This window comes from Gracilinanus agilis, chromosome 4 (genome assembly GCF_016433145.1).
Source record: "Gracilinanus agilis isolate LMUSP501 chromosome 4, AgileGrace, whole genome shotgun sequence".
In the NCBI taxonomy this organism is placed as follows: domain Eukaryota; kingdom Metazoa; phylum Chordata; class Mammalia; order Didelphimorphia; family Didelphidae; genus Gracilinanus; species Gracilinanus agilis.
In genome coordinates, this window is record NC_058133.1 from 89,468,340 (window position 1) to 89,486,136 (window position 17,797).

At 32.8% G+C, this 17,797-nt stretch overlaps 1 pseudogene; it reads right to left on the reverse strand.

Moving 5' to 3' along the window:
• The window catches only part of LOC123245931, a 32,331-nt pseudogene extending 15,114 nt beyond the window's left edge, over positions 1-17,217 (reverse strand).
• Between the last annotated feature and the right edge of the window lie 580 nt (positions 17,218-17,797).

Sequence of the window (17,797 nt, forward strand, 5' to 3'; positions counted from 1 at the left end):
TATTTTGAAATACAGTATATATTCTTTAAGATGTTCATTTTGTAGTTGGCGAAGTAAGATTAGAGCTTAGGAAATACATTGGAACTGGGATGTATAGATCTGAGAGATTTCTGTTGTAGTGTAGAGTAAAAAAAGAAAAGAAAATCTAGAATAATCTCACAGGATACTCACTATTGATAGGTTTGGCACAGGTAATGAATTTCAGCAAAAGAAACCAAGAAGTCATGAAGGTAAAGAGGAGAAATGAGAAGAAATTCTCATAAAAATCCAGAGAGGAGTGTTTATCTCAGAGAAGAGAATAATTAAATTGTTAGATGTTACATGGTAGTTAGGAAGGATGAAAACTGAAAAAAAATTGAAAATTCAGCAAAAGTCATTAGCTTTTATAAGAAAGATCATAGGTAACTTATGCAAGAGTATTTTCAGTTGAGTAGTGAAGCAGTGATACTGGAAATTGAAGATGAGAAAGAGACAAAAAGAGAGAACTCAGGAGTAAATATGTGTTTATATGCAGATATGTATATATGTTTATGTGTATATGCATATGTGATTTAGTACATTTTTCCTCTCCTCTAAAACTTCTCCAGTTTCTTGAAAACACTCTTATGGCTTTTGTACAATTCAATATGTGGATGAGAGATATTCTTTACCGTGAAAGAAATAGAAGACAATTTTTATTATGTCTTTACTACATGGCTATATGTCAACAAATTACTACATTACCTGCAGAAGAAGTTGGATCTTGGGACCATACTTTTCTTACAATTACTGAACAATTGGGTTTTATCATTTGGCAATTCTAATCAGACATTGAAAAAGCAATTCCTCACATAGCTGTTTCATTCCTCTTCATAAGTTGTTTCAGTCTTGTCCAACTCTTTATAATCCCATTTTGAAGTTTTCTTAACAAAGATACTGGACCGTTTTACCATTTCCATCTCCAGCTCATTTTATAAATGAGGAACTGAGGCAAACAGGTTAAAGTGACTTGCCCAGGATCATACAGCTAGTAAGTGTCTTAAGGTCAAATTTGAACTCAAGAAGATGAGTCTTCCTGACTTCAGGCCAAACACTCTACTGAGTCACCTCTCTTCGTCCCTTAATTGTAGTTGATCATTTTATGGCAGATACCAGTTATTCCAAAGCAAATATTCAGGTTTAGCAAACCTTCCTTATTATCAAATTTATTTTATTTCATTTCATTCATTCATTCATTCATTTATCTATTTATACATATATGTATTTATTCATTTATTTGTTCACCCACTCATTCATTCATCTATTCATTCATTAATTCATTTATTCATTTATTTGCCCATTATTTATTTGTTTATTTATTCAATCATTTATTTATTTATCCATGTATCCATTTATTTGTTGATTTGTTTGTTTCTTTATTTGTTTGTTTGTTTGTTGAGTTAATTTGTTGCCAAGTATCAAAAGTTATTTTTAGGTGAACAATGAATCTACTTTATCATTTGTTTTAATAAGCTAGATATTTTTGTTTGCCCTTCATCTAAATATTCAGAGTTATTTATTAACGACCTTAATAAGGTTTTCCTGTTTGCAATTATTCAAGTACTTCTGATTCCAATACAGGATTCTATCCACTCTTCTTCCTAGCTTTCAAAGAATAAAATGGATTTTTCTTCTATGAGTGAAAGGTGATGTAAAAGTGGATTTCAAACATCCCCTACCAAATCTTTCTGATAGATTTTAACTTGACTCCTTTTTATAAAAGTCTAACTGAAACTACTCAATCTTTCCATGATTAGTTATTCCATTGGTAGAACATGGCTTAATGTAGATGAACTAGAAATTGATGTTGTAGCTAATAGTTTGTATCAAATTATAGCCATTGTAAAGCAATCATACCTTAAGAAGGCAGTTTCATTTTTCCAGTGATAAACTGCATGATGAAGTTATCAAGTACTTCTCTGGAAAATCTGTTCAGTGTTGTAACTTCATTATCCCAAGCAACTAAAGTATGAGCAGCAGGCATCTATCACCTTTAGAAAGAAATAAATTGGGAAACACTCTTTAGTCTCCAGAGCGTATATAATCTTTCTTTTAGTTCAATCATATTCTTAATTGTTTGTACTTTTTTATGCTGCCAAAACATTTCATCATCCAATGTAGTAATACACTTAAGCAAATCAGTCGGTAAACATGTATTAATTATGTACTGTGTTTCAGGCACTGTATTGTGCTGGGTTTGGAAAAAAGAGAAAAGGCAGCTCTGGATCTCAAGAAACTCCCAATGTAATAGGGGAGACAATAAGTAAGCAAGCAAGTTATGTACAGGATAAATGAGAAATAGTTGAGAAGGAAGACAGTAGAATCACAAGGGGTTTGGTAAGGCTTCTTGTAGAAGGGCACATTCTCTAGCAGGTCCTAGTTAGTTAGAATTGACTACACTAAAGCATATATTTGACTGTGTGGATCACAACTATATGTTGGAAGTATTTAAAGAGATGGGACTAACAAATCATCTTACTTGAGTCCTGAGGAACCTATCTGTGGGCCAAGAAGCAGCATTTAGAACTGAAGAACAAAAAGAGTATGATAAGGCTATATGTGGTCACCTCATTTATTTAACTTATATGAAGAGTACATGCATGCAAAAAGTTGGATGAATAAAAAGCCAGAACTGGCCAGAAGAAGTATCAACAATCTTAGATATACAGATGGCAGAAAGTGAAGAAGAATCACGAAGCCTCTTGATGAGGGTAAAAGAGGAAGGTATAGAATGCTGGCTTGAAGCTTAGTGTATATTAAAAAAATATGACCTTGGCAACTGTCCCCATTAGTTCTTGCCAAATAGAAGGAGAAGAAATGGAAGAAATGTCAGATATTATATTCTTGGGCTCAAAGATCACTGCAAATGGTGACTAGTTATGAAATTAAAAGACACTTTCTCTTTGGAAGGAAAGCTATGGAAAATCTGGACAGCATACTAAAAAGCAGAGACATCACCTTGCTGACAAAGGTCCTTATAGTCAAATCTATGTTTATTTTAACAATAGCAATGTCTGGCTGCAAAGAGTTGGACTATAGAGAAATCTGAGCACCACAGAATCAACACTTTCGAATTGTGGAGCTGGAGAGTCTCTTGGACAGCAAGGATTTCGAATGAGTCAATACTCAACAAAATTAATTTATACTCTTCACTGGAAAGTCAAATGCTGGACCTGAAACTTAAATACTTTGATCATGTAACGAGAAGATAGAACTCACTGAAAAACATTCAAATGTTGGGAAATATTGAAGGCAAAAGGGAAAAAAAAGCTGCCAGGAGATGAGATGGATAAAGAGTGTCAAGGAAGCAATGAACATCAACTTAGACAGACTTTGGGAGATAATGGCAGATATAAAGTTCCGGTGTCCATGGGTCCACAAAGAGTCAGAAAGAACTGAACAATAAAAACAAAAGCAAGTAAGAAGGGCTCTGTGAGGCTGACAACATTCTGTAGTTGTCACCTGAGGACATGTAGAGGATCTTACAGCCAAATCCAATCTGATGTTCAATATTTAGCTTGATCAAACACTTGGATTACTACTATGCTAATTGTACCTTTGAGATAAAATTGTCAAGCATACAATAACATGAGATATTAAAGATATGGGGTGAAAGCTGGATATGGGTGACAAAGAAATATATTTCTACTTTGTTATTTCTACTTTGTGCCAATTCTGGTGAGTGTAGGTACAAGCATTGTCTGCCATCCACCTTCCCTTCCACTGTATTGATTCTTTCATGCTTCTTCATGTAAGCTAATTTATTCCCAGCTTTCTCTCCTTTTTGCTTTTCAGTGTTTCTCTTTTTTATCCTTTGATTTTTAAATAAATACTATCCTATTATATTCAACTTATTCCCTGTCTACATATGTTCTTATTCATTGCCTTAATAGTGATAAAGTTTTGAAGCATTTTCAGTACCTTAACCATCCTAAGTACTTTAGGTAAATGTGTGCTTTCTCTAAGTTAATATTCAGGGATCCTTTTTATTTGAGTTTGACACCACTATCCTACACCATAATGGGGAATACATTTTGCAAATATAGTCAGTCAAAAAAGCATTTTTAAGGTCTTACTATATAATAACCAGTACGATAATTCTCTGCCTGCCTGCCTGTCTCTTTGTCTATCTCTTGCTCTCTCTCTCCCCTCACCTTGACTGACTTTTTTTAATCAAAAATTATTGAACAAAGCTTTTTTTTACTTTTAAGACTTCTAAGGAATCTTGAATGATTTTAATATATGAATGGGACACTACTTGTTGTAAACATGTCTATCACAAATGCTTTTTCATAAATAATTAACAGTAATTAAAATAAGATCTTTAAACAGACAGGAAAAGATGTTATTGATGTGGGAGATTTTCTTGCATGAGCTAGCTAGATATAATCAAACTCACTGATTCATCAGAGCTAAAATCAGAATTAATTTTTTAAAAAAGAAATAAGATCACACAATAGAAACACCTCATTTTCTCTGTATTGGGTAGTAAATATGCAATACTTGTCATTTATCAGCTTTAAGAAGCTTAAGAAGGTTAGAATTCTATCAAGTATACCCAATTGTTCTATAGAGTAACTTGAGTTACACTGGCAATTTCAGCCTGAAGCTTTCTAATTGAAGAAATTAATAAATGAATTAAATTAATAAAAATGCACCAACTCCTTGGATTCAGAGCCTGGTTGGTTCTTTTACTTTATCAGGACCACCAGTTCACTTCCCAGAGATCTCAATGCCATGCTACATACCAATTAACAGTAACTAAATCAACACTAACATTTTAACATTCCTCACTGATCAACATTCCTCTTCGTTTGCTATTTTCTCTTATTAAAATGTGAGCTCTTGGAGGGCAGGGATTTTCTCACTTTTTGCATTTATCTACCCAATACTTATCACAGTAACTGGCACAGAGCAAGCACTTTAAAATACTTATCCATTACTTCATTAATTCGACGATGGGATTGTAATAATAGTTTTGCCTTTTATGTGCCTTGGCTTCTTTTATTTCCCCTTCATCCTGTCTTAACAATATTCATATGCTACAAATCTATGCCCAGAGTCTTTCTCAAATATTTATTCATTTAAAAGTCAATATTCCTAACGAATGGCTCCCTCTACTCTGGAGGAAGATATTTGTATCCTTTGCCATCCAGGAGAAATCAAACAAGGTACAACTGAGTTTGGTCTCCATATCCTTGAAGTATATGTTCTAAGACCTACCTGTCTTCTGGGTGTTCCAGTTCATGCTCCTCACCTCCACCCCTCACCAAAAAAAAGACTAAAATAAAGTTTAAGTGGAACCACTGCTGCAAGTATAATTCCAGAGTTTATGAGCAGACCTCAAGGGCTTCAGGTTGAGTACGAATAATGGAAAACATGGACAACAAAAACATGGATAAAGAGGCCTTTGTGTTTTAGGAGACCTTTCCAAAGTTATAGTTGGCATTCTTATTATGCATTATATGCCTCTTTTGTCTACTATGGTCTAGATTAACTTTTTAAGGTTCTTCATTTATTATCTCTTTCCTTAATTGTTTTATATAATTATTTGCTATAACTCAAATGAACTCTCTTTTCACCTAGGTCTCTTAGAATTCATATGTCCCTCAAAGCATAGCTGAAATACCACTTCTTACATTTAATTTTTTTTTTATTTTCTACCTAAAGTGTCATTGACTAGTAAGAAACAAGCCATTTTGTTTAAAGGAGTAGTGAAGAGGCTGAGAGAAAGGATTATTTATTTGTCAAGGACTTTCAAATGAATTTCAGATTTTTAAATGATCACAATATGTTTTTGTAACAATGTAAAAATATAAAGTCAAATGAAATTTTAGCCTATACTTATTTGCTTTCTAATTCATATATTTAACTTCCCTAGGAGTTGTCTCAACATATTAGAAGGTAATAGACCCAATAACTTTTATAGAGAAAGTCATAAAGAAACAGAGAGCAGCAAACAAAAATTGATTTCCCAGTTATCTAGAAATAGCTAAGCTAGCAATAGTAAAGTGTTACATTAAAAACACCCAGTCTAAGCATCTTACATGAGTTGAAAGAAGTGTATGAGACTTTTGGGAGAAAATAATAGCAAGAAAACAACTTACTTAACATGTATTAATTATGGAAAAATTTAAATATTTTAGTTTTGGAATCAGTTAAGATGAAACTTGCAGAAGTCATATTGATTAAAAACCATTACTGAAATAAGTAAATCTTATGGGGATATGAGAGATTATTGACCTGCTTCCAGTCAGTGCTACTTCTAAATATTCTGACAAAGTAAGAAAGCATCACTGTGACCTGATTGCTGCATACAGTGCTTTCTGTATTCTAGGGATCTGTGAATAAAAGGGATGCCCTTGGATAAAGCATCTATAGTAATATATCATATTCAATCAAATTAACAATTTAAAATCCTTACTCATATTTACAGTACAAAACACTATGGTAAGCAATGGGATAAAAAAGGTTAAAAAGAAAAAAGTTACTCAAAGATGTTAGATTAGTATAGTATCTATGGTAGTATGTCTAAAAGATATATGCAGAAAATTAAATACAAAGAATTACTAGAAGGGAAAGATCATTCAACAGCTATCCAAGTTGGGGGAAGCTTAAGCAAGAAGATTGCCTCTTCCCTGAGAGTCCTGGATGAAGATAAGAACACTGGGAAAATGAGGAAGATATAGCTTCTACATACATATGTATGGATGCAAGAAATAGAATATTGAGTTTGGGGAAAAACAAGTACAACAGTTTGTCTGATTTGCAGGTGTTTCTTACAAAAAAGTCTTGGACTATAGATAGGTGCCAGATTGTCTAAGTTATTTGAAATCCTGTGCTGAAAAGATTATTTTGTTTCAATGCAGTAGTCAGCCCCTGAAGTTTGTGTTTTTGTTTTTGCTTCTTTCTCTTCACTCCCTTCATTTTGATAACACTTCTCTCTCCTGTTCTTCAATTTATCTATCTCACTAATCAGACTTCTTCATGAGAAAGTCGGCATCCCCCAAGACTTTGTTCTGAACCCTTTTCTTATCTCTCTTTATACTATTGATTATATTCCAGGATTTCAATTATAATTCTTGTATGTATGATTATCAGATCTATTTATTCAACCCTAAATTCTTTCCTCATATACAGTGTAAGGATATCTTCTATCATAACATTGGTTACTTGGCTCTTTTTACAACAGTTTCTCACTTCCAAATGCATATTCAAACTGAATGCTTTGTAAACCTCTACAATAACATGTCAAAAATTTTTCATGTCACCCTCAAAACCCTCTAATGGTCCTAATTTCGCTTTTACAGTCTATGACATCTCTATCTTCCCAGTCATCAAGCTAGCACTATAAGTTTTACCTTGGACCCTTCACTCTCTCTTAAGCTCCTTGTGCAAATCTGTTGTTTGATCCCATTGTTTTTACTTTTATAATGTTTCTCAAATAGAACCTATTTTCTCCTTTGACTAGCAGCACTCTGCAGTCCCTATTCACTTCATAGTTGAATGATGGCAATAGCCTTTTGGAAGATATACCCTCCTGAAATGATTAAAATAAGAAAACTCTTTTTATATTATTGGCTTTATTAAAGTAAGAAAAAACCAGTCTCCCCTGAATGAAATTAACTAACTCTCCCTCTACTGTAAATCTTCTCCCATTCAAAGATCCCTCCTCAGCAAGTGATTGGTCCTTATTTAGACCAATCCCATGCCTGGAAGTAGGGGGTGTGACCTCCCCCTTAGCATGGGGAAGTAGGAAATAGGTAATGGTCACTCCTCTAGCATGGGATTGGTCCGAATCGACCAATCCCATGCCAGGAAGTAAGGGAGAGGAAACCCTGGGCACACTGGGGAATGTAGTTTCCCCAGCCACAACATTTCCAAACCCACACTCCTCGAGTCTCTCCTGATGTCAATCCAGCTTCCATTTACCATCTATCAAGGTGATCTTCCCAAAGTACACAAATGGCTGTTATTAACCCTCTTCAATAATCTTCAGTGGTCAAATATAAAGTCATCAATTTGACTTGAAAAGCTCTCATGATGTCACCTCTACCTAACTCTTCACTTTTATACTTTACTCCTTGATGAATTCATTCTATCTCCCAACTCAGAGAATTTACTCTAGATATTCCTATTTTTAGAACTTTTCCTCTCCTTATCTCTGTCTTTTACCTTTCCTGACTTCTTTCAAGTCTCAGCTAAATTGCCCCATCTGCCAAAAACCTTTCCCAATTCCATTTTTACTTATACATGCTAATATGAGATTTCCTCCCATTCACAACACACACACAAATGTGTGTTTGTATATTACACGATACATATGTTTCCTCCCTTGCTGAATTGTGGGAATTGATTATTTTTGCATTTTTTGTGTCACCAGCACTTTGTGTAATACATAACACATAATAAGCCTTTAATAAATATTTGCTGATTGCATCTGATTGACTATTTGGCTGTTGATAACATACAGAGAAGCTAATGCTTTATATGAGGGGTGTGTGTGTGTGTGTGTGTGTGTGTGTGTGTGTTATTACTGTCCTTAAAATATTTAATAATTTACTTGAAGCTCTATTTTATATAAATTGCTTATCATACTATTTCCCAAAGTCATAATACTATATTTTCTTTCTTTGAGTACAGTCACTTACTTTTTTTTTATTCCATAATCTTAGAAGTTTCATTTTTAGAACTCTGTGAAATAATAGCTATAATAATGATTTACCTCTAATTTTATTGAAAAGGCATCTAATATCTTCTATTATATATAATGCAGGCATTTGGTTTGAGATAACTGCTATTCATCAAATCAAATCATTTATCTATTTAGATAATTGTGTGATTTTACTGGTTTCATAGGAGATAGTGTGGAATACTAAATAGAAAGTTGCCCTAAGAGGTAAGAAGGTGTAAGATCAAAGCTTAACTCTTGAATATAACTTGTCAGGTTGCTTAAAATTTGAGTATTCTAGGTCATCCTCTAAGACTAGAAGGAATGCCTGTCTTGATGAATTAAAATATTTCTGGATAATGGTAATGATGCTGGTTTTAAGGAGGAAGGACTTTCCTCTATGTTTGTAGATAACATGGAGATGCAAAACCAGCATGCTGGGTAAAAGCTCTTTGGAGGAGTTATACAAAGAAATATAGAAGAATTACACTGTAAGAGAAATCATGAATAAGCTGTGATCTGCCCTATTATAAGGACTGCCTAATCTATGGATTAAAATATCTCTGGGTAATGATAATGGTGTTTCATCAGCTTGTACCATCTGTAAAAAACGTATTTTAACCATTTGGATTGATTTGTGCAAAAGTATTCTCATAACGGTCATGTAACTATTCCTTATTGCTGCATATATTTCTGATATATAATAAAGTATAAACATTATGCAGTTAGTAATAAATAGTGCCTGGCATCTGCAGGTACAACTAATTCACTGGCATCTGCACATACAGCAGTAGGGAAATAATTATTTGATTTATCCATTCAAAGAAAGGTGGTCTTTTTATTTATCCCATATAGTTTGACATATATTGGATAATTAAATTTAAAGTTTAATCACCTAATGCTGCCTGGGTTGTACTTCAAAATTAGGGGATATCATTTTTCTTTGGTTATAACAAATCTTGATTAGAAAGGTTTATGTAAACATCTGTCTAACTGTATGGATGTTTTAATGGAATTAACTGAGAAGGGGCTTAGCCCAACTCATTAAGAAAAAACAATAGAAAAACTTCAAGTTTTAAAAATATTAATTTTCTCTCTGTCTGTCTCTCTCTGGTCTCTTCTCTCTTTTTCTCTCCTTCTTTCTTCCCTACTCTTTCTCTATCTCTCTCTATCTGAGTTTCCCTCTTCCATATAGCTGTCAGAACTAAAAATGCAATACCACTGTGGTTAAGATTAGTAGTCAAACTTTAGGAGTAAAAGTATTATCATGTCAGCGATTCATTCAAAAAGTTTATTTATTAATTTTTAGTTTTTTGAAGCGTTTGGAAATTTTATTCCATAGTCATTTGTCAATATCCCTTCTCTCATCAGTACCTCATAACAAAACATTACATTAACATTATGATGACTTGTGACCACCACATTTCAATCTCATTATTTCCCAACACTGTTCTAAAGAGAAGCAAAATTGGTTTCCATCAACTGTTTTCTGGAACTGTGGTGTTTCAGCTATTTACTCTAAGTCTAGCTGCCTTTAAGCATTATTTTCATTTAGATTACAATTATTAACACCCGTATCATTCCCTTGGTTCTGCTTCACTCTATATTAATTCATCCTTTTTTCATCTTTCTCAGTATCTCTCATATTTATGATTTTTTACATTTCAATGATATTATATGGCATTATTTTAACAACACATATAGCCATATCTTAAAATCCTGTATTGGCTACTCCTACACCACCCTTCTCCTCACACATATAAATTGCTCTTGTGAGTGATTTAATATACATCACAAACTATTCCCAAGAGATATAATTCTTTTTTGTTTTGCTTGTTTTTGTTTTTGTTTATTAGAGCATTTTGCTGAGTAATTAGGTCACCAAGTCAAAGGCTACAAATAGTTTAAAGAATTTTCTTAAATAATTTAATTTGGTTTCCAGAAAAATTGTGCTAATTTATAATTTATCCATTCTTTATTAGTCATATTTATATAGTATTCATAATATATATGCATATATATTAATATATATATAATAGTTTTTTAATGTCTCCAAAAGTTAATAATTCCACCTTTTATCAGTGTTGACTTATTTGAAGAATGTCACAAAAAATCAGAGTTGTATTAATTTGTATTACTCTCATTAATAAGAGAAAAAAACTGATTTAAAATGCTTCTTATACATTTCCTATGCCTTACTTTCTTTATCTGTAAAATGCAAATAATAGTAGCCCCTACCTCCCATAGTTTATGCAAGATAGTATAACAGGTACTCTATGGAATATAAAAGATAAGATATAGTTTTTGCTTTCAGTACACTTGTAGTATACTAGGAGAGATAAGGTGGCATAGTCTGGTTTTGAGTGGATAGAGAAAAGGGCTAGGATTGACTTCAAATCCAACTCTAGATACTTACTGTGTAACCTTNTATATATATATATATATATACTTCAAGATTCATTTCACACAAAAGAACCCCCCAAAAAAACTTTGTGTTTGTGCAGAAACACAAATTATGTCATATTAAAGCAAAATAAATTTATAGTTTTACAAATAATTTTCCCAAGAAGATAATGCTGGATGAGAAAAAATATCAAGGTTAAAAATAAGACTCTCTTTATCTAAAAGTTATTTTACCTGAGCTTGCCTGGGACACCTGGAGCAGTTAGAGAGATATACACACAGTTGCAGCTTTATTCTGCTGAGTGAAAAAAAGGCTGTTAACTCATTACGTGCTGGTTTCCTAAGAACTTAAAGTTTTCCTAGAAAATTAGATTACTGCTTTCATAGAATTTTATTCCATATTTCCTAGAAAATTAGATTACTGGTTTCATAGAATTTCACAATAAGAAAAGGTGTGGATCTGAAAAGGAGTCAAAAGAGGAGTCTTAATGGCTCCCAACATTATAGGAAATATATTTTGGCGGAATAAATGACTAGCCACATGTTGTAATTTCAGACTTTCTGGAGAGGTCTTGTGCCTGGAAAAATTAGTTTCCATATCCATTTTTTTAAACCCTTACCTTCTGTCTTGGAGTCAATACTGTGTATTGGCTCCAAGGCAGAAGAGTGGTAAGGGTAGGCAATGGGGGTCAAGTGACTTGCCCAGGGTCACACAGCTGGGAAGTGTCTGAGGCCAAATTTGAACCTAGGACCTCCCGTCTCTAGGTCTGGCTCTCAATCCACTGAACTACCCAGCTGCCCCCTCCATATCCATTTTTTATGTCCAAAAATGATCTAGATTTAGGTATTGTCCCTTTCCCCAAGATAAATCTCTCAAGTGAGGTGATACAATGTAGTAGAAAAAGAACTTTTATAGGGTTTACAATAACCCAAAGAGGAACATGGATTCCTAGAAAAGGAGTTTCCCTTTTATGGGACTCAGCATCCTCATCTGTAAAGACAATGGTCTATTTGGGATAGAGGTATTATTGAGGAGAATCAATTGACATTTGATTGCAGGATGCCAACATTTAATAGGGTTTAACCACTCATCCTCTTTTAGCAACAAGAATACAAATAATATTTATTATTATATAACAGCTTCTAGTTTGCAAGAATAATTGTTTGAAATAGGAAGCATGCTTTAGAAGTCAATGGTTGGTGGCATTGGACCTGGAATCAGGAAGACCTGAGTTAGAATCCAATTTCAGACACAACAATTGCATGACCTGAACAAGAAGCGTTTAACCTCTGCCTGTCTCAGGTAACTCCTCTACAAAGCGGGAATAATATGATAGCATATACATCTATGACTATTGTTATGATAAAATTAGATAATATTTGTGTTTTCAAAAACATATTCGTTATTTAATTCTACCAATAGCCAAAACCAAGTTGAGACCTTCTACAGCTTCTCTCTTCCTATTTTCTCCCATCCTTCAGCATCAACTCTTTTTAACTGACCTGGTAAGTTTCTATATTTTCCCAAAACTTAGAACTTAGTCTTGATTTTCTCTTTTGTTTTTCCAGATGAATTTTGTTCTATTTCTAGGAATTTTTTCTAGTTCCAGATGAATTTTGTTCTATTTCTAGGAATTTTGTTCTATTTCTAGGAATTTCTAGACAATTTTAGGTAGTTTGGTATGTTGTTTGCTCATTTTTCCCAATCTATTTTTTTTTTACTTTTATCATTATGGTAAAGTCAGGTTACTTCCAGGGTTTGGGATTGCTGACCCAAGCTTTAGGCTTTTCTTGCTAAAAATTTTCAAAATTAGCTTTGGCGATCTAGAGACTATTAGGCTTCCAAGATGATATGATTTAAGGAGAGTAGTCACTACTCTCCTGGCCTATTATCTGGTCTTTAACCAGAAAGGGATCTTATTCCCCTTTAGCTTTAAGTATGATTGTTCTTCTTGGTTCGGAGTCTATGACCATATCACCTGCTCTATTGCAACTGAAATTGTTAGTCCTCCCCCTCTCTCTTGAAATTGATACTAGGATTCCTATTTCTCCTTGAATGACCATAAATAAATATTCCTCTTCTCCCCTGAACCACAACCAGGTCCACTGTTCTGTATCTGCAAGTGCCTTTGTTCTTTTTGAGTCTATGACTACAACTGGGAACTGCATATGGACAAGGTAATAGGTTCTGAATCCAGAACCAGCAAAAGGGTCCCTGCAGTCTTCTTCTAACCAGTTATCTAACACCAGTGACAATGACATTTTAAAAGACCTAAATAAGCTCCATTTGAAATGGGTCTCATTGCTTTATAGTCAGATGTGTATAATTTCTGCTTCTGGAGATGAGATTACATGACCTCTAAGATCCCTTCAAAATGCAACACTCCTGAATTCTATGAAATTAAATGATGTGTTGAGTAGTATGTGACTGCTAGGGAATGGGATATAACGGAAATCTCCCAGGACCATTGTAGTTCTAAATCTAAAATTATAATCCTATAAGAGAAAATATATCTTTAAACTGGTTTTCTTTGATTATAATGTAAAAATCTGTATATTGGCAGTAATAATAATATATTTTATTATAAAATTATTAAAACACCTTCCATATTTCATATATTTAATAAACAAACATTGAATTGATAGAAATACATAAAATCATTATGTTTTTAATAAATAATAACACTAATCCCTTTTGCTGAAGGGCTCAAGTGGGCACCTTGACAAGAAGCCTTGCCTCAGTTCCTAATCAGTATGCAGCTCCCCAAGACTTCATGGGCTCCTTGCCACAAATTGCACATTCAGACAGAAGAGAGCCCTGGATTAGCAAATTGCCTGATTCAAAGACTGTTCTCTGTTAGAGCTTCCAAAATGTAAATGACTGACTATGTATTTTTGGTATCAGTTCAGATTAGATAATTGAGTTGACCTCACCAGGTCTTAGTCAAAAACAATGCAGTTGTCAAACTGAATTGATAACCTTAATTTGGCAGAGAAAACCATTCTACTAAAATAGTTGGGAAATATAACTTTAGGAAGAAGGAAATGAAGCTTCAGTAAACAAATTTAAGACTAAAAAATGACTACTTATATGGAGGAATTCATTTATAAAAAATGATATTTACTCTTCCTTCTAATTGAGAGAAATATTTGTTTTAGTGGGAATACAAAACAGAGAAAAAAAGACATCCACAACCAAGTGAACAAATTTAATATTTTATGTAAGTCCTTGTTATTGGTCCTAGAAAAGGTTGGATATGTCTTTTTTCACATTTCAGACAACATGAATAATTTCTACACATTTAATTTCTTTCTTCATTTTATCTAGAGCCATTACTGGGGTGTTAAGATTATACCACAAATGCCACTATCTGATAGGCCTCCTTGCTTCATAATATTTGTTTTTTTATTAATTCCCTTGATTTTCTCAACCTTTTGTTTTTCCAGATGAATTTTGTTCTAGTTCTAGGAATTTTTTCTAGTTCTAGGAGATAATTTTTAGGTAGTTTGGTATGTTGTTTGCTCATTTTTCCCAACCTATTTTTTTTTTACTTTTATCATTATGGTAAAGTCAGACTACTCCCAGGGTTTGGGGTTACTGCTACTGACCATGATCCATATGCTTTTTACTCTTGTAGTTGGTTAAACTTTGGGGTATTATGAAGGAAGAACTATGTGAGAAGAAAACTGGCTCTCTGGTAAAGGGAAAATAGATTGACTAATCCTGTTCCTACTGTTCCTGCCATGTAACTGCATGAAGCATCGAAGGAAATGTAGGATTATCGGAAAAGTTTTGTACATAGTAAGTATTTATGAAATATATATTAATTACTTAAATCATGGGATCTGCTGTTCACATTCCTACTAATCTAGACCGAGTAATTTTAAGGAAGGTTGTTTTATTTGCAATTTTTAAATTATTTAATGAATCAAAAGAATCAGCTATAAAATTTAAGTTAGCTATTAATATATCATCATAATTTTATATAGTGCTTAGTGGTGTGCAATTTGTTTGTACACCACTAAGCACTATATAAAATTCATTCATTCACAATAATCCTACCAGGTATATCTAATAATTATTATCCTCATTTCACATTTGAGCAAACTGGAGACCAAAGTGGACTTACCCAAGATCACAAAGCAAGTAAGTGGCAGAATGAGATATTAAAGCCTGAATATTTTATCCCAAACATTCAGGCATTTTTCAACTAAATTCTTTAAACAACATTGATGTCTATAGTTGAGTGCTATGAACTTTTAAATAAACATAAAATTTGAATAAAAGGCCATAGATTAAGCCAATCACATAAGATAAAAGTAAAACCTAATAGAGCTGAATTACCTTGCCCCAGGATATGAATCAATAAACATTTGTTAATTGTGTGCTATGTACCATGCACTGGGCTAAGCCCTAGAGAAGCAAAAAGATGAGAAAAGAAATATTCTGCCCTCAAGGAGATTATAATTAAATTTTAGTTAGGAGCAGAACCAGGCATATAATTCTGATAAACTGAAATGGGCAAATATCATTTTTTACACTACACTCTATTATATCTTTGTATTTTTAGTACTTTTATATGGTGTGTTTTTGTTGTTGTTTTCAATGAATGAAAATACATTTATTCCTTACTTGAGTTCAAAATTTCTTTTTAAGGTGTCTCTGAGCTGAGGAATGGTTAAGCCCTAGAGAAAGTTAGTGACATTATTTGCAGAGTTAGTAATAGAAACTAGACCTTCTGACGTTTAAAAATATCATTTTAATACTAGATGACACTTTATTACTAGTAATGTCTTTTTGTTATGTACAGCTCTGAAATATAGTGTATATGCAAATGTAATAATTTGTTGAGCACAAATTCTACATATTCCATGTGCAGTCTGTTCCCTCAAAAATTCTAGTATAGACAAAGTTAAATTTATATTCTACATTACAAACTTTTTAAAGGCTATTAAAATTTGAACTACAATTCATAAGTATAAGGTATATGCAATGTTTACTTTTTATTATTGAAAGCAAAAGTCTACCTGTCTCAGCCCATGTAATGAAAGCTTTATTTATAACTAAATTAGGATATCATTGTGTGTAAGCTCAGTTCTCCTCTATTTTGAAGGGCAAGTAAATTTGGTCCCATGGGAATGCACAGCGAAAAAGTGCTACATTCCAAATGCCACTACTTTCCAATTTATGCCATATATAGTCCCATGAAACTAAATTTAAACATCCTTCAAAAATAGAGAATGCAGTTCAAAACAGGTTTTATAGTAATTATATAAAAAATATCAGAAACCCAGACTGTATTCCTTTCTTCCTTATTGTTGGTAAACTTTTATTATATCATGGTAAAAATGAATATAAAATATACGTGTAAGATATTAGTCATAATTTTCTTGAAAAATACAGTGTTAGATATTTATTGTTGAAAAGGAGGGAGTGGATACATATAGGTGTCGGTATTTATTCAAGTTTGTACATACATATATTGTACCAAATTGTACCCGAACTCAGATTTTGGTCAGCCAATTCCTTTACATGTCCACTACAAGATTCTGATAAAAGTATAGTAAGTAGAAAATTTGTAAGTTAAATTCTTGGAGCACATTTTTCAGAATTATTTCTGGTATGCGGAGGACAGTTTATCAAGTATGGCTGGAAAGCAAAAGGGTAAGAATGATGATAGAAATATAGTAAAACCATTTAAATATCATTTCCAAACTATGTGATGTTAGCTTATTAGAATTTCCAAAATGAATAATAATTGGAAATCCTATCAGTAGAGTAACCCATGAGTAGCAGGGTTTACTGATTGATTATTAAGAACTTTGCTTAGGATTTTTAGTATTATTCTTTATTTTTATACTGTCATGCTCTTCAAATATGCCAGTCAACAAATACTATATTTTTGCACTCACCACCTCCTCAGTTCCTTCAGTTAATTCTCTTCCTTTTATTTGAGGGCTAGATTATAGAGCAACAAGAACAAGCGAAAACACCAAACTCTTCCCAAATCCTTCCTTTATGAAGAGCTCAGCATTTCCAGATTTTCATTTCTTACCAGCTGCTCTTGGTTTTGACTCATCATGCCTCTGTGCCAAGTATCATCTATTGAATCCCACATCCCCATTTTCAGCTTCCTTTTGTATGCATCTTCCATTATTATATTGTAAGTTCCTTGAGGAATATTCCCATTGCTTATTATAGTACACAGTATATAGAAAGCACTTAGTAAATTTTTATTGACTATTGATGAAAAATTATCTGTATTTTGGTAATCTCAGTGAGATACAATATAGGAGCATGAAATGCAACAAAGACTAGACATAAAGAGACATAGGTTCTCTACTTGTCAATATATAGCTAAAGAACTGGAAAAAACTTTTAATCTCTATAAGTCTCAGCTTTCTCATCTGTAAATAAAATAGTTTCATGATCCTAAAATTGCCTAATTTTTTATTATAAATTTAGTAATTTTTTGTATATATTTTTGAGTATAATTTAGCAAATATTAACATTTTCTTTGAAAAATCAAAATATGATATTCTCAAATAACTCTTTATTGGAAGGAGAAGCTGGTACTTTCTTGCTTGGCTAATGTTTGGAGAGTTTATATTGACAAACATTTTACAATGACCAATCACATATAGTAGACATGAGTGGTTCTAAAAAAGGTTCTAAAGATTTGATGTTCTGCAATGTCATTACTT